General features: G+C 42.8%; 1 long non-coding RNA gene across 3 annotated transcripts in view; it reads right to left on the reverse strand.

The window, feature by feature from the left end:
- Positions 1-25,997, reverse strand: part of LOC111773388 (uncharacterized) — a 51,377-nt gene extending 25,380 nt beyond the window's left edge. Inside the window, exons 1-4 of one of the 3 annotated variants that reach the window (XR_002807759.2) lie at positions 25,826-25,997; positions 23,541-23,752; positions 23,095-23,138; positions 22,144-22,397 (exon numbers count right to left, since the gene is read on the reverse strand). This is a non-coding gene — a long non-coding RNA (uncharacterized lncRNA). Of the gene's footprint in view, positions 1-22,143; positions 22,398-23,094; positions 23,139-23,540; positions 23,753-25,825 lie in introns of those variants that run through there. The other 2 variants (XR_011439411.1, XR_011439410.1) reach the window with 2 other exon arrangements.
- Positions 25,998-26,765: the final 768 nt, after the last annotated feature.

Consider the following 26,765-nt stretch of genomic DNA (forward strand, 5'->3'; position numbering starts at 1 on the left):
AGCAATTCACTCTTCACAAACCTTCGTTTTAAATGTAAATAAATAGCATTGCCAAAGTAAATAATGACAGCAAAGGTTTTCACACGGAGTTCCCAGGACCCCTGGCAGTTCCCCTGAACATCTTCTCGGGCCCACCAGAGGGGGCCAGACTCACCAACCCCTCTAGTCCACCCATCCCACCAGCTTTAATCAGAGAAGATTTTTTTTCTCTCTGAGTTTAGGAGCTTCCATGCAAGAGCATTTGCCGAAGAGGTGATTTACTTCAGAATGATAAAAATCATTTGTAAGAGTGGAAAAAACTGAAAACAGCCTAAACGTCCATCATCCTAAATTATACTGCTTCCACACAGTGGAATGACAAGGAAGCTGTTAAAAAGCTGAGAGAGACTCACATGTTCGGATGTGGAAACATCCAGATACATCGTTAAATTCAAAAGTCAGGGGAGTACCTATGGGCTAGTTCTAAATGTGTTTAAAATGTACATTTATATGTTTGTGTTTGTATAAATTCTTTGGGAAAGGCGTTTTAACCTGGAAATTTGGATTTGGAGTTTGGGGGCTATATTTAACATTTCACTGTATTCTCTTCTGTACTCTTTCCGTCCCCCCCCCCCTTTTTGTTCACCATAAGCATATTTGAGCTTTGAATAAAAATTTGTTTTAAAATTTTTTGAAGTTACTGCCTTAAGGTATTCTTGGTCTTATTAATATCCTGGCAAATATTAGTCACCACTTTTTTTCCACAGCGACAATTATCTCAATTATCTCAGAGGAAAGGAAAATTTTGCTACGAATGTGGAGTGAGGGGGAAAGGGCCCACCTAGGAGGTGTTGCCTGGCAAAGAGTTGGGAAGCTGTGGAGAGTTCTTGACCTGTTTGGGGTCCTGACATTTGACGGAGAAATACCTCCCACTTGGGAGAAAGTAAGAATGAATGACTAAGAGAAAAGACTCCTTTTCCATGTTTTGCTTGGTCCTCTGCTAATGAATATAATCTAAATAATTCCCAGCAGAGAAACTAGGTTCACAGGGCAGGCAAGTCAGCTATTACAGGAAAATGATTTTCTTTGAGAGATTGGAAAGCTGTTATTTGGGTTGGACAATGATTCTGAAGAAATCAACCAGATTGCTGCTCAACTCTCCACTTCCTGATTATGGGTAGGAGGCAGAGTTCTTGTAGTCTAAGGGCCCTGGAGCCGGAAAGCCTGGGTTTGTGTTCTAGCTCCGTCAGTTAATAACTGTGACCTCTGTGCTGTGAAGGAATCTGACCGGATTTTCTCTAAGTTCCCTTCGAACTCCAAGCTCTGTTATAATTCACACACAGGCATACAAACTTCCAAGGGCTTCCCACCCCCTCCTCTACTTCTAATTCCCCTCTCCCAAATGGGCTCCAAAATAAAACATCTGCCCCGCTTTCTGTGGACCATCTCCTCCCTGCCTCCTGTGGACACAGGCCAGTTCATGTGAGCCTGCGTGCCAGGTTGAGCCCGTGACCATGGGCTCCCTTGTGAAAGAGGAAACCTCAGCTCCTCCACCAGGGCCCTGTGGAGCTACGCTGTCCAGGCAGTCAGTCATGCTCACTCAAATGGAGACCAATTTGAACATCACAGTTAATTAATCTGCATCCTCAGGTGGACTCTCAGTGTCCACTTGGGAATGCAATTTAGGTGGCCCTGGTCAGGTGGTCATTTGATATACAAAATCACTCTTACTCTCTGTTGTTCCTTGTAGATGGGGTACCCCCACTCTCCTCCCACCTCCTCCTCCACCACGGTCTGAGGGGAAAGGGCAGTGGTGACTGGGAGATGATGTCAGAGTGGAGCTGGGGCACAGGTCGCATGAGGCGGCACCTTAGATCAAGCCCAGGGCACAGCTAGACTATAAACAAGCTGCTGCCTGGGGATTCTGCGTCCTGCTAATCCAGGCTTCCTCTGTTGCTTGCTTGGTTCTCCCGTGGGTGGTCTTGCTGAAACCCGCGGTTTGGAGAGTGTCAAAGAGCTCTTATGTATAAACACGGCATTCCAGCCAGCAGAGGCAGTGCACACAAGAGAGGGGCCAGGAGTTCCTGGCTCTCGTTGCTTTCCCCGGCCAACTCCGGCAAATCTCTCTCCATGAAAGGGACCGTTTGTCCTCCCTATCTCAGGTTAGGGAGCCCCCACTTATGAAGTATCTGAGAGTTGTCCTCGACTTTTCCTCTCCTTCACTCCCTATCCAATCAGCCACTGAGTCCTGCTAGTTCAATTTCCTAAAGTTTTCTCAAATCTGCCTACTTTTCTCCATCCCCTCTGCCTCTCAGCCCTTATCACCCCTTTCTGAAGGGTTGGCACCACCTCTTAACTGGCTTTCCTATACCAAACTTGCTCTTAAAAGGCCATTCTTGGCTTTTCTGCCCAAGTATCCAAATAAGTAAATGCGATCGTGAAATTCCCAAATGCAGTCATGAAGCCCATGGAAAAACACTCAATGACCCTCACTTGTCTCTATACACACAAGAGAAGGGCCAATCTCCACGTGGCCTATAGGGCTTTTGGCATGCTGACTCTAAATCTGTCCCAGAGCAACAACAATAGGAGCAGCTGCTGGAGATTAAGTAACTAGCATGCCCCAGACAAGAAACTGGGCATTTTGCATATGCAAAATATTTTTAAAAGTCAGATGCATCTAACTTCTTGCTATTCTCCAACATGTCCTGCTCCCTTAAATCTCATCACTCTGTATAGGCCATTCCTTCAGCAGAAAATGTTCTTCTTGTCAATCTTATCCTCTGTCATTCAAGATCCAACCCAGTGGCATCCTCTTCTGAATCATAGCTCCACGACACATGGCTAATCGCTCCCTTCCCTGAGTCCGTGTGGAATCTTGTAGCATCATAGTGCTAATTGCACCACATCTATGTCCACACCTGTTTTCCTCATTCAGTTGGTGCTCTCTTGGAAGCAGGGGTTATTTTGTTTTTCATTCATCCTTATGCTGTGTTTTCCACCACGCTTGGGGCTTATTTACTTCGGTTTTCAATAATTGAGGGAAACGAGAGTGCTATGTAATTGGAAGGCAGGAGGTCAAACAGCAAAACATCAACCTGAGAGGCCAGGGTAGGGTGCTCTGCCGGGATCTCAGGTTAACCCACAAGAAGAGAGCTCTCCTTGTCCTCCCCCATTACCCCCTAATCATAAGGTGGATCTGAGTGTGGAGCAGAAGGCAAGGGCCTCTGAAAGCGGGGGACTGTGCTGAAAATAAACCTCATTCCTAAAGGACTGAGGAGTTTTCTGTTTTGAGCCACACCTTTGCAACTTTGAACTTGTCCTCTTCTCTTAGCTCCTGGATAATGGCTGAGTATAAAGTAGGCTTAATCAGGCAGGATGCAAAACTATTTTATTACAACGTGATGAAAACCCAGACACTTCTTTTACACAAGTAGGTAACCCTGAGGCAAACAGCCACTATTCGATAAAAGCTTGATGCACTTCAATTCATTTATCAGGATCTTTCACGCATCTCCAATCATATTTCCTTGCCTTTCCTTTGCAGCTCCCCCCATTCCAGTGTGCAGAGGATGAGCAACTCCGACTGGTCCTGTCTGGTGAGGGCTCGCGTTATAGTTTCAAGTCGAAATTCTCTCCACAGAGCATCAAATCCTGGTTAAAGTGTTCTTTAACCTCTCCTCCTTTTCTACCCACCATCCTACCCCAGGTTTCCTCTCAGGAAATCCTAGCTGTGTGCACTGTGAACAGGTCTAACTGCCACTCTGAGCCTCATTGCCCGCACAGTGAGAATAACAATATTCCGTATCTCAGAGATTTATGGTAAGGACGGCGAAGGTTAATCAAACCCTTAACACAGATAAATATGAAATAATAAGAGTAATTAGGAACTTCTTCCATGTCTCAGGGATGCCTTCGACACTTCTTGAAAGTTAATCATTTGAACTGTGTCTCTTTCCAACCCATGTAACCAGATTTCATGAGTTGCTGTCCTCAGGAGCAACTACTTTCTTCTAACCACCTTCCTAAGTGCCTCCACTTGGAACAACTATGCTGCCGTCTGACCTGTTTTCCACCAGCTTCCCTTTCCTCTTTGTACCCGACTACCTCCCAGAAGAAGCACAGAGAAACCCCTCCCTTCAGGGTCTCTGTCCTGACTGTACATGTCCCAAGTGCACAGAGGAGTCCAGGATGTCATATGCAACTCTCTTGGGAAAACAGATGGTAAGAATTCTGCAGTGAGTGAAATGGGGACGTTTACCCTAGATGGTCAACTGATTTTTTTCTTTCAATTGAAACTGACACAAATTCTCCCCCAAGCATCCCTGGATATGCTGAATCTCCCAAAGCAAAGACAGAGAGAAAACCAAACTCAATATGACCTTGGAGGGTGGCTGTTGAAGGAAGTGGATGAGAACATCTGGGAGTGTCCTCACCTGGTGCCTACACACTACCTGATTTAGAGACCTAATCCTCCAGCACCAGAGGGGGTTAGGGAGAAGCAGAACCAAAGAAATCCAGGCAGTCTTCGAACGGTCATGCTCACTCCTGCTGGCCTGTGTTACAGCAATTGTCCTTTGCTGACTGCCCTGCCCATCTCTCCCCTCTGGAATCCACTCTGCCGTTCCTCTGAGGATGCCATCCTCACGTAGCATCCCTTTGCCCCTCTTATTGCCAATAATAGAGCCAGGCTTCTCCACATGTGGCCCTCAGACTCTTAAGGAAGATTCTGCGGTGATCATTATCAACAATGCTGCTGCTCAGCCCTTCTCCCTGCCCACTGACTCAAGATTTCCAGGAGATGGGCCTGGAGCCTGGAGCTCTTCATTTCTAGAAAGCACTGCAGGTGATTCAAAGTGTGAGAACATTTGTTACAGAAAGGTGAGCATCCATGGCCTATTCAAGACCTTTCATGAAAAAGCTGTCCTCTACTCCTTGTGTCCAGCTTTATCCCCCCCTCCTCCATGAGTAACACCTCCAGCCACCCCAACATGGGTGCTTACGATTCCCCAGAGAGAACGTGCAGGGTCCTACCTCAAGTCCTGTTCATGCTTTCCCCCGCCCTGGAACACTCTGCCCCCACCTATGTCCTGCTCTTCATTCAAAGCTCGCTTCTGTTAAAACTGTCATGCCTATTAATTCTCGAGACAGGTATTGAGTACCCACTGATGCAAGGCTCTGTGCCCTCGGGTTTACTATGAAGTTCAACATGTGCTTCCTGCCCTCCAGAGGCTTTAAGGCTGAGGAAGGAGAGAAGCCCGTGTACTTCAGCAACCACAAGAAGAGGTGAAACATAAAAGCAGCAAAAGCGTTTGAGAAGAGATGGGGGATGAGGCAGTCGGAGAAGGCATTATAGGAACTGGCATTTTCTGCAGAGGCTCTCAGCGAGGATGGGACTAGAGAGGTGGGGAAGCGAAGGCTGGGAGAAAGGAGGAGTTTGAGCGAAGGTACAGACATGGGGAGCTGAAGAGAATACACAGACAACGAGAAGTAGCACAGCTTGGCTTTGTTTATGGTAGAGTTCATGAAGAAATGTGTGAGATTTGGCTGAAATATAGATAAGTGTGTCCTTAGTTCTCTTTTTTCTCTGAACGCCATTAATTTTTATGATATGAACCAACTCAGTTAGACCACTCAGCATATATGCCTGTGCGTTTCTTTGAAATGTTATGAATATGTTTCTAAAGGCAAAGATTTTTCTCATTATAAAACATTTTCATTGGAGGAAATTTGGAAAGTACAGAAAAGCAGGAAAATTGAAAAATTACCCGTAAGTCTACATGCGGACATCATAGCATTTTGGTTGATCTTTAAATCCTTTTTCCCCTATCCCCACCTACATATATATTTTTCCCTTATGCAACTGAAATAAGATTGCATATAATTTCGTGTCCTATTTTTGTCACTTAGCAGGACATAATGAGCACAAGCCCACATCACTGACTATTCCTTGAAAACATTGCTGTCAATGCCTGCATAATATTCCAAGACACAAACTTTCAAGTCTCAATTTCACCTAGTAGTTGCCGAGTGTACTTCTATGGGACATTAATAAAAGACTTGTTAACAGGTTAAATCAAGTTAGAATAAGTTCTTTTCTTCTGGATTCTGTAAGTCTTTGAAGAGTCACAATGTGAATTTGACTCTTCGAGAAGGGTATAGCAAGTAGTAATTTCCAAATGTATTAGCAACAGATTCTTTTTTAAAACAAGCATCCCATGGGACTCATTTTCTACAGAAGTTTGGGAAATACTGGTTTAACCTTTATCCTGTTGCAGAACATTTAGATTGCTCCCAGTTTTTCGCTATTATAAATAATGCTTAGATAATGATCTTTGTACATAAAATTCAGGCTGCAGTTCTCAATGTTTCTTTAGGATAGATTCCTGGAAGTGAAATTGTAGGGTCAAAGTGTGTGGCTTTTTTTTTTTTTTTTTAAAGATTTTATTTTTTCCTTTTTCTCCCCAAAGCCTCCCGGTACATAGTTGTGTATTCTTCGTTGTGGGTTCTTCTAGTTGTGGCATGTGGGACGCTGCCTCAGCGTGGCTCAATGAGCAGTGCCATGTCCGCGCCCAGGATTCGAACTAACGAAACACTGGGCCGCCTGCTGCGGAGTGCGCGAACTTAACCACTCGGCCACGGGGCCAGCCCCACAAAGTGTGTGGCTTTTTAATTATTTTTTTAAATGTAATAGTCGTGTTCTCTCCCTCTCTCTCTCTCTATTCACTACAGGCCTCCTCCTGAGCGCCATGATTCTGCTATGTAGTTTTTCCATCTCCCTGTTGGATACCCTGTGCCCTTTATTTAGTAAGTCTTCAGCAAGTGTGTAATGATGTTGATAACGATGGCAAGCAAGGAGAATGATGAGAATGAGGGTGGGTTCCTAGCAGAGAGGAATTGCATCTTTCAGTAGAACGTGTCAGTATAAAACAGTACTTCAGTGCAAGTTATTTTATATCAGCCAGCCTGAGTTCAGTTGCCCCACTCATTCTCGGTGTGACTTTGGCCAAATTACAGTGATAATAGTACGTAACTCATAGGTCAGTAGCAAGAACTAAATGAGAAAATATGTGTAAGCCTTATTGCACATCCCTGAATGCATATAAGCACTGAATAAATATGGCTGTTATTATCATTATTATTATTATTCGCTGATGTCTGAAGCCCAAAGGAAAGGTGACCATTTCTTTAGGAAGTTGAAAGTGTGTGAGAGCTGTACAAGGTCAGAGCCAATAGCGGCTGATTTGAGCAAAGCTTGCCGCAGAAGAGACACCCAAAAGCAAATGCTAGGGACTGGGTAGGCTCTGTAGAAATGGCTAGAATGACAGCAAAAGGGAGCCGATAGGGAAAGATGGAAGTCAGCCAAGGCACCCAGGGACTGCATTAGAGATAAAAAATCAAATCTGTTTTGGCATGGTAGAGACTAACATTTCATTCTGAACTCCTCTCCCATCGGAAAACTCTGTTCTGATCCCATTTCCCATTCCAGAGATAATCAACCATCTCCCCCTGGACACAATGTGGTGGCCACAAGCCCAGCTCTCACCTGTCAGTTCCCTGTCACTGCCTAAGTGACAGCAGGCCCTCCAAGCTGGCATCCCCAGAGGAGACACTGACAGAGCAGCTCTGATGCCTGGCAGCTCCCTGGACCCTCTTGTTTACTTCTCTATTTCAAAAACAAGATTGATCTCTGTGTTTTTGAGGCCACTACTACCTTTTTCTGAATTTCCTGGGTGCATCCAAGCCAGAATCAAAAGTTTGACTGACTAGCTGCATCTCTGACGACGTGAGCCCAGAGCACTGGGGGCTGATGGCACCAGGCTGGGTCCCACCCCTCCTTCAGAGTCTCCCTCTCTCCTCCCTACTCTTCCCCATCACTCTCAAAGCTACCGAGAGTTAACAAGTGTTAAAAGCCCTTAGATCTATTTAGAGGGAAGGCCAATTTACTGTGATTAAATGCAAGGTAGCGTTCAATTAGCAGAAGATAAACACAACATATCAACCCACTCTGATAATTTTTAAATCAAAAGTTAGAGCACACATAGTCTGCTGCAATAATAATTTACTAATTTAATGATGATGGAGCTTTTTAAGATCTTGCCATTCTCTAAGAGTGTGTGTGAAGGACATCTAATGTTAATTAGAGCTTGCTTCATTAACAACTTAACCAAAAGGCCACACTTTGCGAAATTATTGGGGAACCTATGAGGAATGAGAGTTGATGGAAGGAAATTACCATGAGTATCTTTCCCATCAGTTAATGAAGGGTCTGATGTATAAATCATTAGCAGGGGCCATATGGTGACAGTCAGTAAAAGAAAGGAGAATTTGGAGATTATGGATGGGAGCAGGGCAGATGGCTGTGAAGAACGTGTGAAGGCACACGCCTCTTCATATATGTGCCCCCCGTGGCAGCAGGGACCCGCTCTGCCATGCAAATGGCAGGGCGGTTTTGTTTGGTAGACAGCTGTTGCTTACACCTCTGGGCTCAGCCTGACAGAGTTAGAGTCACCTCCAGCAGAGTGCTAAAGCTTTGACAGACAGTAAGTGCCTGGGAACTTAGGATGAATTCATTAATCTACACTCCAATTGAAGGAACACCTCTGAGACTCAGCACGGTGCTTTCTGTCCTTGGTGGCCAGCTCCTTTGAAGATGTGAGCACGCGTCACAACCATCCAAGCTATCTTGAGGTTCTAGGGGCCCCTGACAGTCTGAGACAGCAGTTCCCAAAGTTTGCTGCACGTTGAATTCAACTGGGGATCTTTGAGAAAGACTAATCTCTGGCTCCCACCCCCAGGCATTTAATCTATCTGGGGTATGCTATGGACTAAATGTTTATAGCCTCCCAAAATTCATAGGTTGCAATCCTAATCCCAAAAGTGATGGTATTTGGAGATGGGGCCTTTGGGAGATAATTAAGTCCTGAGGGTGGAGCCCTTATAAGAAGAGACATGAGACTTGCTCTCTGCTTTCCATCATCTGAGGATTCAATGGAGAAGACATCTGCAGGATGACAACCTCACAAGACACCGAATCTGCCAGTGCCTTGATCTTGGACTTCCCAGCCTCCTGACCTAAGAGAAATAAATTCATGCTGTTTAAACCACCCAGTCTATGATATTTTTGTTAGAACTGCCCAAACGGACTAAGATAGGGTATGAGCTGAGCATTGAGATTTTTTTAAGCTCTCCCTGAATAGGTGATTCTAACATGCAGCAAAATTTGGGAATCATTGGTGTAGGAGCCAAGCCCAAGGTCTTAGGGAGAAGGAAGGCTCTGGACTCTTGGCAAATGCTGGAATCTGGGCAGGCGGTGTTCCTGGCATGGCTGCTGACCACTGAGGGGTGGGGTCTTTAGAAGAAGTAAGGTCTTCAAAGTTAATAGACCTGGCTTTGAATCCCAGAACCACCGCTACTTTGGGTAATTACCCTCTCTGAGTTTTCTGCTCTGTAAAATGAAGGGAACATACTTTCCTCAGAAATTGTATGAGCATTAAATGAAATAATATGCATAAAGATCTTAGCCTGAAATGTAATAAGTATGAGAATGGTTTATCTAACCAATGAGAATTAGCTAGCAAAAAAGAAATAGTATCACGAGCCAATCCGTATCTAGTACTTGTTTGAAGTTGCTAAAGGAACTGTAAGTGTTTTGTGCAAGTGCCTGCAATACACCCAGGATGCTGTGGCAATAACTGTACTTTATTGTGTGTCGACTAGGAACCAGGCACTGTTGTAAGCACTTTATAAACACTTCTTAGGTTGTTGACTGGTAGATATGTCAGTAAGGATTTTCTGGCAAGGAGCAGACCAGTGAATAGCTGTTCATAAGAAATTCCTCTAATAAACAAGCACGTGCTGTCCATGGCTATAGGCTGTGGATGTTGAGAGAATACCTGTTAATTTCCCAAGTAGACAAGACATGATCTGGTGGGAAAGAAAACTGGACTTAGCAAAGACCTGGTTACAAATCCGGGGTCTGCCACATCCAAGCTGACCAACTACGGGCACGTTTCTTCACCGTTTTAAATCTGAGTTCGCTCATTATTATAAGGCATAGATAAAGGCATACATAATGACAGCTGCCTCAACAAATGTAAAGCATAAAATGAGAGAATCTATGTAGAAGTACAGACCATGGTGCCAGATTCACAGCAAGAATTCAATACACGGTTTGCTGAATTACACATTCTAAATGGCAAAGGGAGAAAATGTGGTGTGGGATGTTTACAGAGGGAGCCTGGGAGCAGGACTCCTGGATTCTAAGGACACAGCAACTTCCGTGCAATGTGCTACCCCATTTCCCAGCCAACGCCAGGCCTAATGAGCTCTTGAAACTGTTATCTTCTTGTTCCCAGATACATTCATACACCTGTGAGCACTTTGTTCCAAGCAAGCCCCTCAGCTGGAGCTGAGAAAACCAAAAAGGCTTGGCAGTAGCCTGTGCCATCCCACAGGCATGATGGTTTGGCACCTCAATTAGACTGAGGTCTGAAAAAAGCCGGGCCCAAACCCCTACTCGGCACCAATCTTTTCTGTAAAAACAACCAACCCCCCTAACTAGGAAAATCAATGGATTTTTTTCCCCCCACCGATATCTAAATAGCTATTTGAATGTGTTTTATAACAGGAGGAGCTGTTGAACAAAAGGTCAGGGCTGATTTGAAGTTGGTCTTTCTATCAGCAGTTGCTTTTAAAGACACAGTTCACCCAACTCTGTGAGCCCCTGAAGATAAAAAATTATATAAATGTACAAATGATTTTATGACTTTGATTATACCACTTCTGAGAAATATCCATATGAACTGGTAAGGAAGACTAAAGATATTGTGATAAAGAAGACTCTTTGAAATCCTGCTTTTAAAAAAAATCTATGTCATGAGATATGAATGTAGCCAAAGCCTTGATAAAAGTCGTGTCATCCTTTTGCCGTAGAAGCAGCTGAGGCATGAAAGGGACCACGGGCCTGGAGATCTTTGCTGCCTTTAAAGTCTGGCTTATTAACATGCATTAGAGTCTTCCTAAAGATGGCTCCGGCCAAAGGTTATCAATGGAAACTTAATTTAATGAGCCCAGAACACAGGGAGAGGAGCCCTGCCAAGCCAACCCTGAGAGGAATTTGGGGCAAGGGCATTTCATTTTCTGAAGAGGAGAAACAAAGATAAACTCATTAAAGTAGAAGGTACTACATTGTTAGTTTTTATCCTCAGAGCACCACTCTCCCAGTATGGGGGTGCCACTCATTCTCATTTTGGAGACTAAAACCCCACCCCACCCAGAAGAGAAGCCGATGATAATAGAGGCTTTGAGGCCAGAGAAGAGCTACAGGGAAGGCTGCTCTACAGACCAACAGCAGTGCTGAGATGTGACAGTTAATGTGCATTGGAGCCCAACAGGCTTCTCAGGGGTGGAGGCTGTGCTTTGTGAAATTTACTTAGCTGTGGATCTAGGCTAGTTATTTCCATCATGGGTTGTGCAAATGCAAGTAAGAACTTTGGAAATCTCGAGGATAGAGAAAGCTGCTCAAAGAAATGTTGTCAATGCTCTCCAGTCGTGAGAATGAATTGTTCCAAGGCTAGAATGGTGAGGATACCTTTTGGGGTAAATCGTACAGGAGTCACAGATTGACATGCCTACAGGAGACAGGCGAATAGCAGGAGGTAGTGAACTGGGACAGTAGGAAGATAAGAGGACATGTTGGGGTGACAGCGAGACCTCTTCTTAACGGAACAGCAGAACCTCCGCTCTCCTGGATGGTTGCCCCACTGGAAGGGAAACGTGTTGCCAGATCTAATTGTTCTAGTGAAGTTGGAAACTGGAATTTTTATATAAAATCTCCTAATTTTAAAGCTTTGGTAACTAGTTTATTGTTTTTTAAATATTTTGGGGACCAAGCAAAACATGTCTATGAAATGGATATAGCCAAAAGCCTGTCCATTTGGGTATCTGACGAGAACATCGGATGATATTGAACAGCGCTCTGATCCTAGATAGGGTTAGTACTGAGAGTCAGAGGGAAAACTACCTGTTGAAAGGCTGAGATATAGCATTTGCATATATTTGTGGAAGAAGATATCATCCAACTAGGATTGTCATGAACGGCCATGCATGTTGTGTATTACACAACCCTGGGCAGCACCATTTATAACAAAGACTATATAAATGGCACCTCCTGAAGTTGCAGAGCACACAACCCTCACAACCAATCCAGCAGCCCTGGTTGTGACACATGCTTAGTCCTTCATTTCAATGGGGTCATGAGGGACAGAGAGCAACCCATTCAAGTACCAACACACTGATTCAGATGGGCCAGCACACCCATTCTTGACCTTCAAATGGACTTTCATCAAAATCAATTACAAATAGCTCCTCGGCATTATAAACAAAACCCAGAAAGAACTGAATATTTTTCTCTCATCTTGTTGACCACAAAAGAGGATGATCCCAAAGCTTTCATCAGCAGAGACACAGCAGACTGTCCTTTGGTGGTGACTCAGCCTAAGTACACTTAAGTATGGAATTAAGAAAAAAAGAAATGGAAAAATATGTTATATAAGTTCCAGTGGCTTTGTTTGTGTTAGGTTTATAAAACTTCCTATGTAAGGTTGGTTGTTGGACTGTATATTCTGTATTAGATTAATGTAATAATGAAATACGATTTATGTCCTCACAGAGTGAAGAGTTATATCTCAAATGACCCAGAGGTTTCAAAGACAGTGACAACACTGGCTGGCCTCTGGAGCAGTCAGTCACTTGCACAACTGGCCTCGTGGTAAAGGATAGGAGCACCAAAACTGGCAGAAGGAGTCTTTCTTAGCATGCTGAACCAAGAAATGGTTATTTTCCTTGGAAGCTCAACGGCAGCAGAAATATGTGGCGGCGGTTAAGTATTTCTCGAGGAAGAGAAATATAGGAATGTGTTAGTGAATGTGATGAGCTGTATTTCAGTGGCTCAGAAAATATGTAGCCAGTAATTCCCATAAATATTTAATAATAAACCAGATATATAAACACAAAGGGGGATAAAAATACATTTGTTATACAGTATTAAAAATGTATCATAAACATTTGTTGACTAAAACGATATTTCAATTTACATAATCCCCTAAAGACACAGTTTCATTCCTGATAACAAATAATGACATTACTTAAGGATGGGGATGAAAAAGAAGGTTGGATCTCTTGGCTGCCCCTGCTGCTACTGGTCTTGTTGGCAGTAGAGGGGCACAACAGACCTCTGGTCTGCTGGGTCACTAATAATGACCTATACTCACTCATCTGCATAGGGGCTGTCCTAATATGTAGTTAGTTTCCAGAATACAAGAAAAAAACAATCAATAAGACACCCATCTCCTTCGTTAAGACTGGGTCAGTCTGCAAATAAAATCGAGTGTTCAAAGTAAGAATGACTATATCTGACTTGTTCAATGCTTTACACGGGGAAAAAAATGAACTGCCACAAAGAAACATTAGACCAGAACAGCGCAGGAGCTTAATAAACATCTTCATGAAAAGTTAAAGGGGCTGCCTCATTTGTCTGCAGCACGAGTCAGACACCGCAGCGAGGGTGCTTCTTACTTTCTTTCCAAATCAGGGGCAATTTGCTGGCTTCAAAATAAAGAAAGGAAAAGAGAGGGGGCCCTGTCTGGTCAATGATTTATTCATGGAGCTAAGAAAACTCTCCCCTCTCAAATGATATTTTTCCTGGGTTCTAACCCTTCAATCTTCCTCCAGCCTGGGAGTATATGTTTCTTTCCTCCATGTATTTTTCAGTGTTTTCCATTATTACATGACACACCGTTCACCTCAATCTACTGTGCCAAGATCTCAGCGGGCTTGCCCTTGCTCAGAGAATTTTGCCACTCCAAAACTCAGTATTGATGCTTTGTCTCGCCTGAAGAGCTGAGCAGTTTCTCCTCTAGACTGAGGACTTCCCCACCCCTGGAAAAGGCTGTGAGCAGAGCAATGGGAACTAATGGCATCTGCAGTTGGCAATATGCACAGTTTGTACATAAATGACTTTTTTAAAGCAAGCAGAGAGAAGGGTTGATGACCAAGTGGCTCAAGACGCAGCCTGTTTCTAGGCAGAGAAAAATCTTAGCCCAGTCCTTGGAGGGCTCCAAGTTACCTCTGACTTTAGAACTGTTACCCAAAGGCATGTGCAGATCTGGGAAATGGGGCTATGTGAGAGACTCCAAGCTACGATCTCTGGGTCTGGGTTTACCTGTGTGTCAGAGAACTCAGTGTGAACCAAGTGTCAATGCCTTAATAGAAAACCAGCCAGCAAAGTGTGAATGAGTTTTCAGCACTGCGTAAACAACACAATGGGAAACGTCCTAGCTCAGAGTCCAGGGTCTGTGGGGAAACAGTTTGGGATTGAAGGATGTAGTCATCCACTTTCTCTGGCAATTCTGAGGGAGAAACAAACTTAGGCGGAGAGTGTCCATCTGCAGAACCATTTCTTTAGGTAGATGCTCAATGGTCTCTCATTTCCTGCCCACAGTTCTGCTTAGAAAACTAGTCCTATGCCAGAATTCAAGTCAGAGATCATCTACTTGTATGATTGCATTTTTCACCCTGCATGGCAACTCCTGAATGAGTGGCTATTTCTCCTACTAAAATGTGAGTCCTTGAAGGCAAGATTAAGGCTTATTCAACTCTGCAACCTCAGCACCTAGTACAGTGCCTGACACATAGCAGGTAATCAATAAATATCTGCTAATTCTGTTTAAGTAGAATTTCATCCTGATTTTCATTTTCCTTCCCATAAGACTACTGTATTTGGTCCTCTCCATTCTCCCTTTTAAGCACTTTTCTCTATTCCTTCCTCCATTCTTACTGTTTGTCACTTTATCTCCATTTCGCCTTGCCTCCTTCTCCAGCCTTGGCCTTGGGTCTCCCAGTGACTCCCTGGGTGTTTCCTAACAAAGAGTCCCCAGAATTTTCTTTAAGAAAGGCTATTTTTCCATTCTTTCTCATCCTTTGGAATCACCAGAGAGAGGAGAGGATATGGAGCAGTGAAATCTCTCAGTGGGGTAGAAGGGAAGAGAAAGGTACCATTTTAACTCCCAATGAGGTGGGGAGCTGGATAGGGAGTGGGGGACCCTATGGTAACAACCATCAGAAAATACCCCGGCATCCATAAAGAGATCTGTGCCCCCTAGTTAGGGATTCCCTCCCTTAGCACAGAGGTAGATACAAGTGCCAGCTCTACTTTGGGGAAGTAGATCCTGTTTTTTTCCTTGCTCACTAGGACCCAGCCAAAACGCATACACTTTTCTTAGAAAAGGATACTCTCACTAAGTCTGGAAGTCAGGAAATGAATAGAATCGTCCAATGGCAGACTCCATTAGTAACATCTCAATGCTCTCTAAACGTAGTCCTCCCGGAGATGCCAGATTCAGCAATTCTGAGATGTACCCATAGAGCCTATGATATTAATCAAATTCGTGAGGAGAGGCTGAGGCCAGAATGCTTAAGGCCAATGCATCCTAACATGCTCTTCCCCTATTATGGGGAGAAAGCAAGCCTCAGTGTAACGTGACATCATCCATCTCAGTAGGCAAGTGGAATAGATTTCCTGATTACCAGGTTAAGCGATGCATCAAACAGGAGCGATCCTGGTCATTACTAATCATTTAAATTTAGGAAGACTGAGCTCAGTGACATTATCAGGCCCACATTAAAGAGTGACTTCTCTCTGCTATCAGGAATATATTGGTGTCCCCTCCAGGATTTATTACTCTGAGAAGCTGCAGGACGGGCTGAGGCAGCAACTATCTATGGCACCAGCAACACATCCATCATCCCCACAACCCCAATTCTGGTCAGCTTTGGGGGCCTGGGGCCTCTGACCTCTCCTCTTTGCTGGGGCCCTTCAGTGGTCAAGTCTACAAACAGACTAAAGAGCAAGCATCTAGAAATTAGTTCATTTAGAACACTCTTTATTATATCATTATTAAATCCCCAAGCAGCTTATTTCCCTCTGGTTTTCACCTTAGGGAAACGCAATGTTTTCTCACACTCCAAACTACAACAGCCATCTGAATCCAAAGATGGTTTTTGCCTAGGACATATGTGATTCAAATCCATCCTCAGAGATTCTATTTAACCTCTTCTATAGTGGGGACCAGGTAAGTAAATTTAGAATAAAATCTTCAAGTGATTCAGAATTACACCACCATTAATAATTACTTATATACAAGATGCCCTTTGGGGAAAACTAGGGAGGAGAGCAGATGTTTGGAGACTACCCACCAAGAAGATCCCTAAACAAAGAATTGCACACTGGACTTGAGAACCAGAGAAAGACATGGGTCAGGAACAAGGCCTTGGCATTATCATCTCTATCAGGGCTTCTCAAACTTTAATGCACGTGTGGATCACCTGGGAAGCTTGTTAATCTGCAGACTCCATCTCAGTAGACCCAGAGTGCATCCGAGATTCTGCATTTCTTACAAACTCCCAAGTGACGCCAGTGCTGCTGGTCCATGAGCCACACTTTGAGTAGCAAGAATGGTTCTCAACCTTAACCTCACGTTAGAATCACCTGGAAAGCTCTTAAAAGTCCCAATGCCAGGCTCACCCCAGACCAATCAAATTAGAATCTCTAGGGCTAGGACCCAGGTATCCATATTTTTTAAATCTCCCCAGGTGATTTCTTTGCACAGTCAAGGTTGAGAATCACTGATCTACACTGATGAACAACTCTGCTCCTGTGGCTGGATTCAGTCAATACTGAGTCTTCTGTGTTGGATACTTTGGTGGACATTTGGTACAGAAATCCACCTTCACCCCAAACACACAGGCCAAGTGCTTCCAGGGAAGCTGACCTCACTTCCAGCTCCAGGTATGGGGCTGAGCTGTCCAAAGTTGGTTTGACTCCCACGCCCTTGCCAGCTGTTGTTGAGGAATATGCATGTCACCTAATATGAGTCACTGGGATGCCAGGAGACATTCCTGAAATTAGGCTTACCTATAGATAGGTGAGCCAGTGAATTTCTTATTGCTTAAGTCAATTTGACTTGGATGAAGATATCTTAACTCATGTTGTCACTTGGCTTATGTAAAACAAGAGACTGGATAATGCAGGAAAACCCTCCTAACTGTGCAAAAATGGGAACAGGTTTATCAAATTTGACTAATACCTATCCCACCTCCCTTACCTTTCCCTTACCTCCATTTCTCCTGCCACCCTCCCCTCTCCATGGAGAAGGCAGAGTAGATGGTGAAGCGCATGACCCCAGGACTATAGTCCTGTTTCTTCCCTCTCATAAGAAGAATGACTTTGGAAAAGTCTCCAGCTTTATCTAAGCCATGGTTTGCTGATATTTAGCAGGATAAGAGTAATATCTGTGTCATAAGACTTTTGTGAGCATCAAATGAGATAATGGATGTGCAAGCATCCTGCAAATGGTAAATTGCTATAAAAATGTCATCCGTGTTTTTTCGTGGTTGTTGCTTGCTATTAGGAAAAATAAGCAGTGATCCCACAGGTGGAAGTTTATTCAAAGTGCTGGCCATTGTGTATCCGTGCACTGTCTCATGGAGAATGCAGGCAAGGCTGGGTGTGCTGCTGATTCTGGCAGAGTTCCATCTAAGAAGATGTCCCTGAGCTATCTAAAGCAATCAGCGAGGAGGAAGAGACATAAATCGCACTGTTCCTTGCAAGCAGAGGGGGAGAGGGGTGGAGGGAGAGAAAGGGAGGTTGCAACCTAAATGATTTTTAATTATTTTCTGATTCACTACATCATTAGGGAGACAGGGAAAACTCTTAAGACTTAAGACACAGTGATCTAATGTCATTGATTTTCACATATATTTTATGAGTGATGAAATATGACGAAGCTGGGAGAGAAAAGCTTTTCAAATACAATAAGACCAGAGAATCACCAAGCCCATTTATAAAAAGAAGTCAAGTTGTAGGCTCAGGCTGAGTTTGCAAAAGTCAGGCTTAAAGATGACCCCATGTGGATTGGACCTGAATGCTCCCTGGCTCCCCAAACCCACTCTGAGGATATGTTGATCGCCCCCTCTCAATTATAAATTTAAGAATTATTTAGTCTGTGTCTATTAAACATAAGTTTCCCCATATCATTTGCCATCACATCCCCAGCCTCTAGCATAAAGCATGGCACATAGCAGACCCTCAATATATTTTAAATAAACGAAACTAAAGTGTCTAGCACTGCACTGGGTCCTTCAGGGATAAAGGAACATGAGTCTCTTACTATCTCCACTGAGCTTATAATTATTTGGAGGCCTCTATGCAAAAATAATTTAACAAGAAACAAATAGAGCAAATCACACAATTAAGTACCAAAGAGCCACAACAAACAGTGAGGTACTAACAGTAATCGAGCAAAGGAAATAATGAATATTGGCTAGAATTACATAGGATGACATTCCACATGAAGTACGATGTATACCTAAACCTCCAGGGCCTAGCATGCTGCCTTGAGCAATTATGAAGTCTTTATATATTCAGTCAAGTGGCTTTATTTCCAGTCAATAGTCTCTTCATTTTTTTCCAAAGGTGAAAGTAATCAAACTTCAATCAACCCACCTAGAGTATAAATTATTAGTCATGTTAAAATACCTATAGTGAGGTTCCCCATGCAATGGCATATCTCGTATTCCAGCTTTGGACTTAGAATAACTAAGCATGGCTGGAAATATAGTAGAGTAAGACAGACTAAATATCCCCATGAGAACAACACTGCCTGCCTGAGTTGGAGGCTCCCTCTCTAGAATGAGCTCAGGCATAAACTGGGCACAGGGATAAAGAGGAGAAGTTGGAAGGAAAGGGCAACTTCAGCCATCACAAGGTTCATGTCATTCACATCGTTTTGATGTTCTTGTCCTCCCCAACCACACCAAGACCAAAGACCTAGGAAGAAATATCTATGAAACAATAATGTCAACAACAACAACACTACCATTTATTTGAGCACCTTCTACTCCAAACAATCAAGGATTTATTTTTGTTTCTTGTATTCTGACAATGATTCTAAGAGGTAGGCATCCTGCCCCTAATTTACTGATAGAGGATCTTAGGAACACAAGCTTAATTAACTTGCCCAGAGTCATATAATTGGTAAGTGGTAGAACCAGGATTAGAACTCAGATCTATCTGACTGCAGAGACAATGTTCTTAACAGGATGCTGCACCGCTTCTCTCTCCTACTGTGCTATTAAACCAGAGTTTTCATAAGAAGAGAATAAGGCATTATTGTTTTAAGACCCACTTGGAAACAGAGTGCAGCCCAGATAGGGGATGGAAGCCACTTCCTCTTCTTCTTCAGGGCCAAGGGACTCTTTTCAGTGACCTGGGAGCCTGCGGTCCACAAGGTAACCATAGGTGAACTAGGTTTCAAAAGATAACTTGTATTCAAAACGTAAGCGTTTACATGAGGAGCAAATTCAGCTTGGAGCCCTGGAGTCCTTGATATGATGATGCAAAGGCAGAAAGGATAGTCACTTAAGAGGAGGATTTCACAAAGCCAAGAGAATGGTGGGCTACCTCAAATGAAAGAAAAAGAATTCAGAGTTCACTAAATCCTGGTGTGTGTGGCGAGGTGTGGAAGAGACAACTGGAGAATTATAACTCCTTTCATAGAATTGGGGAATTCACATAAAAGCTTCAGCTGTGACTGGAGAGACAGAATGTGTGTGTAACTTCAAGGCAATAAAGGTTAGAAGAGGTCAGTAAACGTTTTTGAAAATATGAATGATCAGTTGAAAAGACTATTTTAGGAAAATGAATCTATTAGTGAAGTACAGGATAAACTAAGGAAGGAAGAGGCTGGAGGGAATGCCTTGGGAATTCAGCAAATTTTCGCTCAGTAACAATCTATTAAAAGGTTGTTATAATGCAAGAAATGTTAAAAATGATGATTGATGAAAACCTTTGGAGTGGATATAGAGTAAAATAAAAAGGTGTGCCATGAGGTGTATAACCTTGATTACTTAGAGAAAACTGGTATCCCCAATTTAAAAAAAATGGAAAAATAAAGACAGATATCCAGTTAGGAGAAAAGTTCACAACAATAATGGATCCATTTATTGAAATATCACTGTGTGTCAGTCATGATATCACTCTGAGATAGCACTCTACGGACCCTTTTTAACTTAGTCTTCACAAAAATCCTGCACTTTAGACATCATTAATCTCTTTTACAATCAACGAAACTGAAGCTTAGGTTAAATTATTTACCTGAAGTCACAGAGGTGCTAAGTGACGATGCCAGAATAGTGAGGTCAGTTTTAGGCATTTTGGGACGGTGATGGAACATCATAAAAGACATAGCGAAAGACAGTTTGAAAATGAGGTAGAAAGAAAATCAACTGGAGTTATCACTGCGGTCATCTTGTTGCCAGAAGTTCACAGGTCAACAAAGACACCACTAAGAGTTGACCTTAACAGGGCGCCTAGGTAAGGATGTGAGGCTGGAAAGGCAAATAAGGGAGCATTCTTATGAACCTGAACCAAGCAAAGATGATTTCTCTAAGAAATACCAAAAAAAGGTAGAGGAGAAGGCCCTGTGATAGGATTTTGTGACTTCTCATAAATCAGAGTATTTAGTTGGCCATTAGTAAGGCCATTATCAAAACAACACAAAATAGCAAGTATTGGTGATTATGTGGAGAAATTGGAACATTGGTGTGTTGCTAGTGGGAATGAAAAATGGTACAGCCACTGTGGAAAATGTAGAGCAGCTCCTCAAATAATTAAAAGAACTACCCAATGATCCAGGAATTCCACTTCTGGGTACATACCCAAAAGAACTGAAAGCAGGGACTCAAATAGATATTTGTACACCAATCTTCATAGCAGCATTAGTCACAATAGCCAAAGGGGGAAACAACCCAAATGTTCATCAACAGATGAAAAAAATAACCAAAATGTGGTAATATATGATGCAATATTATTCAGCCTTAAAAAGAATGAAATTCTGTCACATGCTACAACATGGATGAACCTTGAAGACGTCATGCTAAACAAAATAAGCCAGATACAAGATGATAAATATATTGTATGAATCCACTTATATGAGGCACCGGGAGTAGTCAAATTCATAGAGACAGAAAATAAAATGGTGGTTGCCAGAGACCGGGGGAGCAGAGAACGAGAAGCTAGTGTTTAATGGGTATAGAGACACAACTTGGGAAAATGAAAAAGTTCTGGAGACAGTGCTGAGAGTTGCACAACAACGTGAATATACTTAGCACTGCTGAACCGTCCCCTTAAAATTGGTTAAAATGGTAAATTTTATGTTATGAGTATTTTACCACAGTTAAAAAGAATGTAGCTGGCCAAGCATAAAGTTGGGAGCTGGATGCAGTTTCTCCCACTCTGTGTTGTGTGTGTGGTGAAGAGGTGGGAAAGATCCAGCCGTATTCACCCCAAGGACTATCCAACCAATCGTCTTAAAGAGGCCAGCCTTAGGAAAACAAGTTACAAGAGTGCATTTGTGGATTTCTATGCTATGACTAAACTTATTAAAACAAAGAGACTGGGATTAACAAAATGATTTCAAGAGTTTGGTAGCCAATTCATTAATTCATTCCCTCAAAAAATGTCACCTTCGGTACAGTACATAGCCAGCTTTGGTCTCAGCATGACATCAGAGGAAAAGGCAGCTATAATTGGCATTAAGGAATTAAACAGCAAGACTAAAAATAAGGACAACTTTCTTCATGGCGAAAGTTCTTCATCCTGGCACTGAGTGCTTCGGATAGTATGCAGTCTTGTTTTCTGGAAGCATTTAGACACAGGATAGGATCAAATCTTCCAGGTTAAGACAAAAAGCAAGGAATGGATGCCATCGCTCTGCAGGCTCCTCCCTGTCATATGATCCTGTAAGTCATGTGGCTACATGTTGTTTTCTCTTAAGTGTCTCATACAGACTGAAGGTTCCTCAAGCCCTCTTAGTTTGAGCGAAAAGACCACACAGTGCTCCAAAGCTATGCAAACACTTAGATGGGGTCTGACGGGGAGGGGTTGGCATTTAGTGGAGACAAATCTCGCAAAAAATATAAACATTTCTCATCTCAGAGATCTTGCCTTTCCTGACGGCTTCAATCTTTCATTTTAGAGATTTCTATTGATTGGGTGAGACTTGCACACATTTTTGTCCACTGCACAGAGATATCAAAGCAAACTTTTCCCCTAGCACCAATTCCCCAGGGGATGGGAATGATTGAGTTTTATTGGTTCAGCTTCTAGGATGCTCACATCTCAATCCAGCCAATTTTCTTTGGTGAGAGCCCACTCCAGTCCACTTAATTGTATTTTCTAACCAAAGAGTTGAGAGAGATTTGTCATCTTTACAGTCCAGAGGAGATGAATCTCCAGACTCCTCTTCCAATTGTGTGAGCTTGTTTCTGAAGTTGGTAATCGAAGAAGGGAGCCAGGGCTTAGGGAAAAAAGAAAAATCACATAAAAATATAAGGCTGAAAATACAGTGACTGAGACACAGGCAAAAGAAGTCAGCAGGGCTTGAAGGAATTGAAAGGTCTGAGGAGAAGCAGTCTGCGCCATGCTTTCCTAACTTTTATTGGACAGCAATTACTGTAAGCAGTCTTTCATTTGGATCTGAACAAAGAAGCGCCGTGCAGCGGCTCTCAGTTCTCTGATTACATCTTTCTTCCTGTTTGCTTTTTCTCATGGTTCGCTCTGTACTGCTATGACCTCTCACCAGCCCCAGCCCTGCTTATTTTCACCTTCATTTAATCTCACACCAAATTTCCCTGTCTCACCTCTCTTGGCCATAGCTGGCTCTGCAGTGTGGAAAGGAAGATCCGGAGCAAATTAGGAATGCTAACCCAGCTTGAGACTTCGGGAAAATTAATGCCCACAGTAAAAGGGAAGGCCTCCTCCATTCTCTTGGCAAATGGGAAAGGTGCCTCACTCAGCTTTCTTTGGCACCCTGCCACTTTCCAACCCCCGATTATGCATTTTTCCCTATTAAATATACAAACAGCCCTGATAATTTGTTCACACTGAACCTCTCCAAACCTGTGCATTCTATATTACATAATTCTATTTTGTGCCTGGATTTATTTTCATCTTCTCTATTAGACTGTAATATTCCCAGTTAGACTGTAATATACCTGCAGACCCAGTGATGCTGTTTCCTTTGCTTCTTCCACAGCACCTAGCAAACACAATATGGGCAGACGTTGGGAATGTTGTAAGGTAGTACTATAAAGCGGTAATATCACTTACGTTCTTTTCTCGGAAATGCACACCAGAATTTGTACAATCCCAGTACTAGACTTCAAAGAAATCACCACAGAGTTGTCGATTTGTCATTACTCCTGCAATTCCCTTTTTTTTTTTTTTGTAACATTCACAGCCAATTTATAAACCCCAGAAGAAAAGTTGTCATAGTTTATGGTCAATCATAATTTTTGACACGTTGTTAGTTTATTTTTGACTTATATTTTTAGATTACTCAACCTGATCTACTGTTTTATTTATCCAGCTGACTCATAATTATTATTTTGATGACTTCAAAAATTACTACTGGTGATTCCCTCCAAGCAAAAGAACTTACCTTTACCAAAGCAAGAACGATGTAACTGCCGGTCCGAAGGTCAGCCCCAACCAGGAACACAAAAGATTCCGAGCATCGATAACATTTTTAGAGTAAGTATATGGCTGCTGAAGGTAGCTTCTTGGAAGAAGATAATGGGAGACAACTCTCCATGACTATTTTCACTTTTCTGCATGGTCCAGGCTTGCTGAGCGAAAGTACTACAACCTTGCCTTCAAAAGATGATGGAATAGTAAACAATCAGCTAGGATAGTATATTACTCCAGAGAGATTTAGAGACTCATGTGTCCCAGAGCTGTTTTGCTATTTTCTTACATTATAAGTGTAGTGAAGTAGAGAGTTTCCTCTCTCCTCAGAGATGATCTCTCTCGCTCACCTTCTCTCCCTCTCTCTCTCTGAAGGTTAGCATGGGTGACGATGTGCCAGATATCCTGTATAAGCTCCAAGTCTCATCATTTTGGGGCCCATCTTCCGTGGTGCTAACGGTTCTGCAGCCAATTCCACCAAGAAAGAGTGGTTTCCCCCCACCAACCAATTATCTGTGAGAGCAGCTGGATGTCCTACAATTCAACTCAATTCTGACACTATCTACCTGGAGATAGCATCAGATCCAACAGGTTAAGGGCTTAGTCCTCTAAGCCTGCCCTCTTCCCACTTTAGACACCAATCACAAGTCCAGATTGTCACCTGGGTTTCTAACCAACTGGCTATAGATTGGAGCTTCTAACAACCCCATCCTCAAGTTGGATTAATTTCCCAGAGCATCTCACAGAACTGAGAGAAACATTTGACTTACTAGATTACTGGTTTATTATGAAAGAATATAACTCAGCAACATCCAAATGGAAGAGATGCACAGAGCAAAGTATGGAGAATGGGCGTGGAAGCTCTCTGGGTACACCACTTTCCCCAAATTTCCATGTGTTCACCAACCTGAAAATTTTCTGAACCCCACCTTTTTGAGTTTTTATGGAGGCTTCATTACATAGGCATGATTGAAAACCACTGGCCATTGGGGATTGATTCCATCTCCAACCCCCTTCCCTCCCTGGGACTGAAATTTCCAACCCTCCAATCACACAATTGGTTCTCCTGGCAACAAGCCCCCATTGTTAGGTGAGTTCTAAAAGTCACCTCATTAACATAACAAGTGACACCTTTAAAGCTCTCACCACTTAGGAAATTCCAAGGGTTTTAGGAGCTCTGTGCCAGAAATGAGGACAAAGACCAACTATCTATTTCTTATTATAATTCACAATATCACAGGTACAAACCCTCCTGCATGTACAGGTAACATTAGGCCCTTATCACATCATCTTGTGGTTGCTTGAGACACAGGGAACCAGTGCTAAGATGCTCTATGAGTAATAAATGATATATTCTCTAATACAGAGGTCTGGTGTTTCTGTTAGTGTGCGGATATAGACACTGTTAGTGTGTATGTGTGTTTATACATCCATACACAAATGATATATATACTCACACACACCCCTACATGACAGGTTAACTTGTAAGCTTGCAAGTAGAGTAACATCTCGGACCCATCATGATTTTGGACTTAATAGAAGACAATAATCATTATAACATCCTTGGGTATCAACCAAATAAACTACATAAAGAGCTTAATGATGGTGTAGTTAGTTGGGAGCCTTCCTTGGGGGCTATCAAAACCTCTGCCCTGGGTCCTGTATTCTTGCCTAATAAGTGATTGCCTACCGGGTGCAAGGCGGGATCATTGCTTCTGGGGCTACAACTTTAAATGCAACACATTCTCAGTCTTCAAGGAGTGTATTGTTTACAGGAGAAGATAAGGTATTTACCCAAATATCTTTAAAACAAAAGAGAAATTGTTTCCATGAGAGGAATATATTTAGTACTAGGAGAGAGAAAAGAAAGAGGCAGTTGCTACAGTTGTTTTAGCTGTGTCTGTTGTGGGTAGGGAGGGGCTAACTGAGGAGTTCTTATGAAGGGAAATTGTCAATATCTGTATCCATCTTTTAGGTAAAGTCAAGCTTCTTGAATTTGCAAGTAACACTAAGGAGGGTGTGTGTTGGCCAGTAGACTGGTTAGCAAAACCAAGATTCTGAAATATTTCTGCAAACCAGAATGACAGGAAAAGTGAACAAAATGAAACTCTGCAGTTATAAATATGGAGTAATAAGTGGGTTAATGGCAATACTTATGGGGAAAAAGAACAAGAATCGTAGCAGACTACATAAGCTCAACAGCAGTAAAATTAAGCCCCTAACATTCCTCTTGGTGCTATTTCAAGCCCCTTCGTGTACCTGTTCACCTTGGAGGCTCGCACAGACCTTATGAGGGCCTCACTGGACAAGTTTTATTCTTCCAACTGAATTGAAGGGGGGACGTGGTCTCCAAACATAAGCCACTTGACCCAGGTTGCGTAGCAATCAAAAAGGTGAGAACCATCTTTGGTCACCTTGATTGAAGAATGACATCACAATCAAGGAGTCTCAGCAGTAATCAGAATCCTGTGGTCCTTTTTAGATTATGAAGGGTGCTGCCGGTAAGGGTACACTCCATACAGTGGAAGCAGTCAGAATGACACAGGGTCTGGACATCGTGGCATGTAAAAAACGTTTGGGGGAACTTGACCAGGAACAGAAAACACAGATGAAGAACCACTGTCTGAAAATATCTGAGGAGCCGTCATGCGGGAAGAAATTAGATTTGGTCTAGGAAGTTTCATGGGGCAGAACCAACACCGTTGTATGGAAGTTACAGCAAGGAAAATTTCAGATTACTATAAAGAAGAGCTTTCTGTCATTTAGAAGGAGGAAAGATGAGCTTGCAAGAGAGTGAACCCACCACCACTAGACCGATGATAGCAAAGGGTGTGACCAGCCACAAATCGCAGTTATTGTAGAAGGAATTCCTCCCTAAAAATAAAAAGTCCATGGTGTCTCAGATCTCTTCCAACTCTAAGATTCCGATACTTAATAAAAATCCACAATACCAGGAAATTCATGTCCTAACAATAGATCTTCAAAAATGTGTAGACATTAAGGACCATGGTGACACCATGAGTTAGCACCATATTCATCTGGGCTATAAAAACATCATAAATAGTCATAAGGCCACTCACATATCATGACTTTTGCTTTTTGCTAGTCTTCATATCCCTCCGTGAATGAGAAAAGAGCTTGAATTATTATCCCAGAGAAGGTAAGTGATGAGTTTAAGGTGATATGGCAAGTTAGTAGT

Source organism: Equus caballus, chromosome 5 (genome assembly GCF_041296265.1).
Source record: "Equus caballus isolate H_3958 breed thoroughbred chromosome 5, TB-T2T, whole genome shotgun sequence".
Lineage (NCBI taxonomy): Eukaryota > Metazoa > Chordata > Mammalia > Perissodactyla > Equidae > Equus > Equus caballus.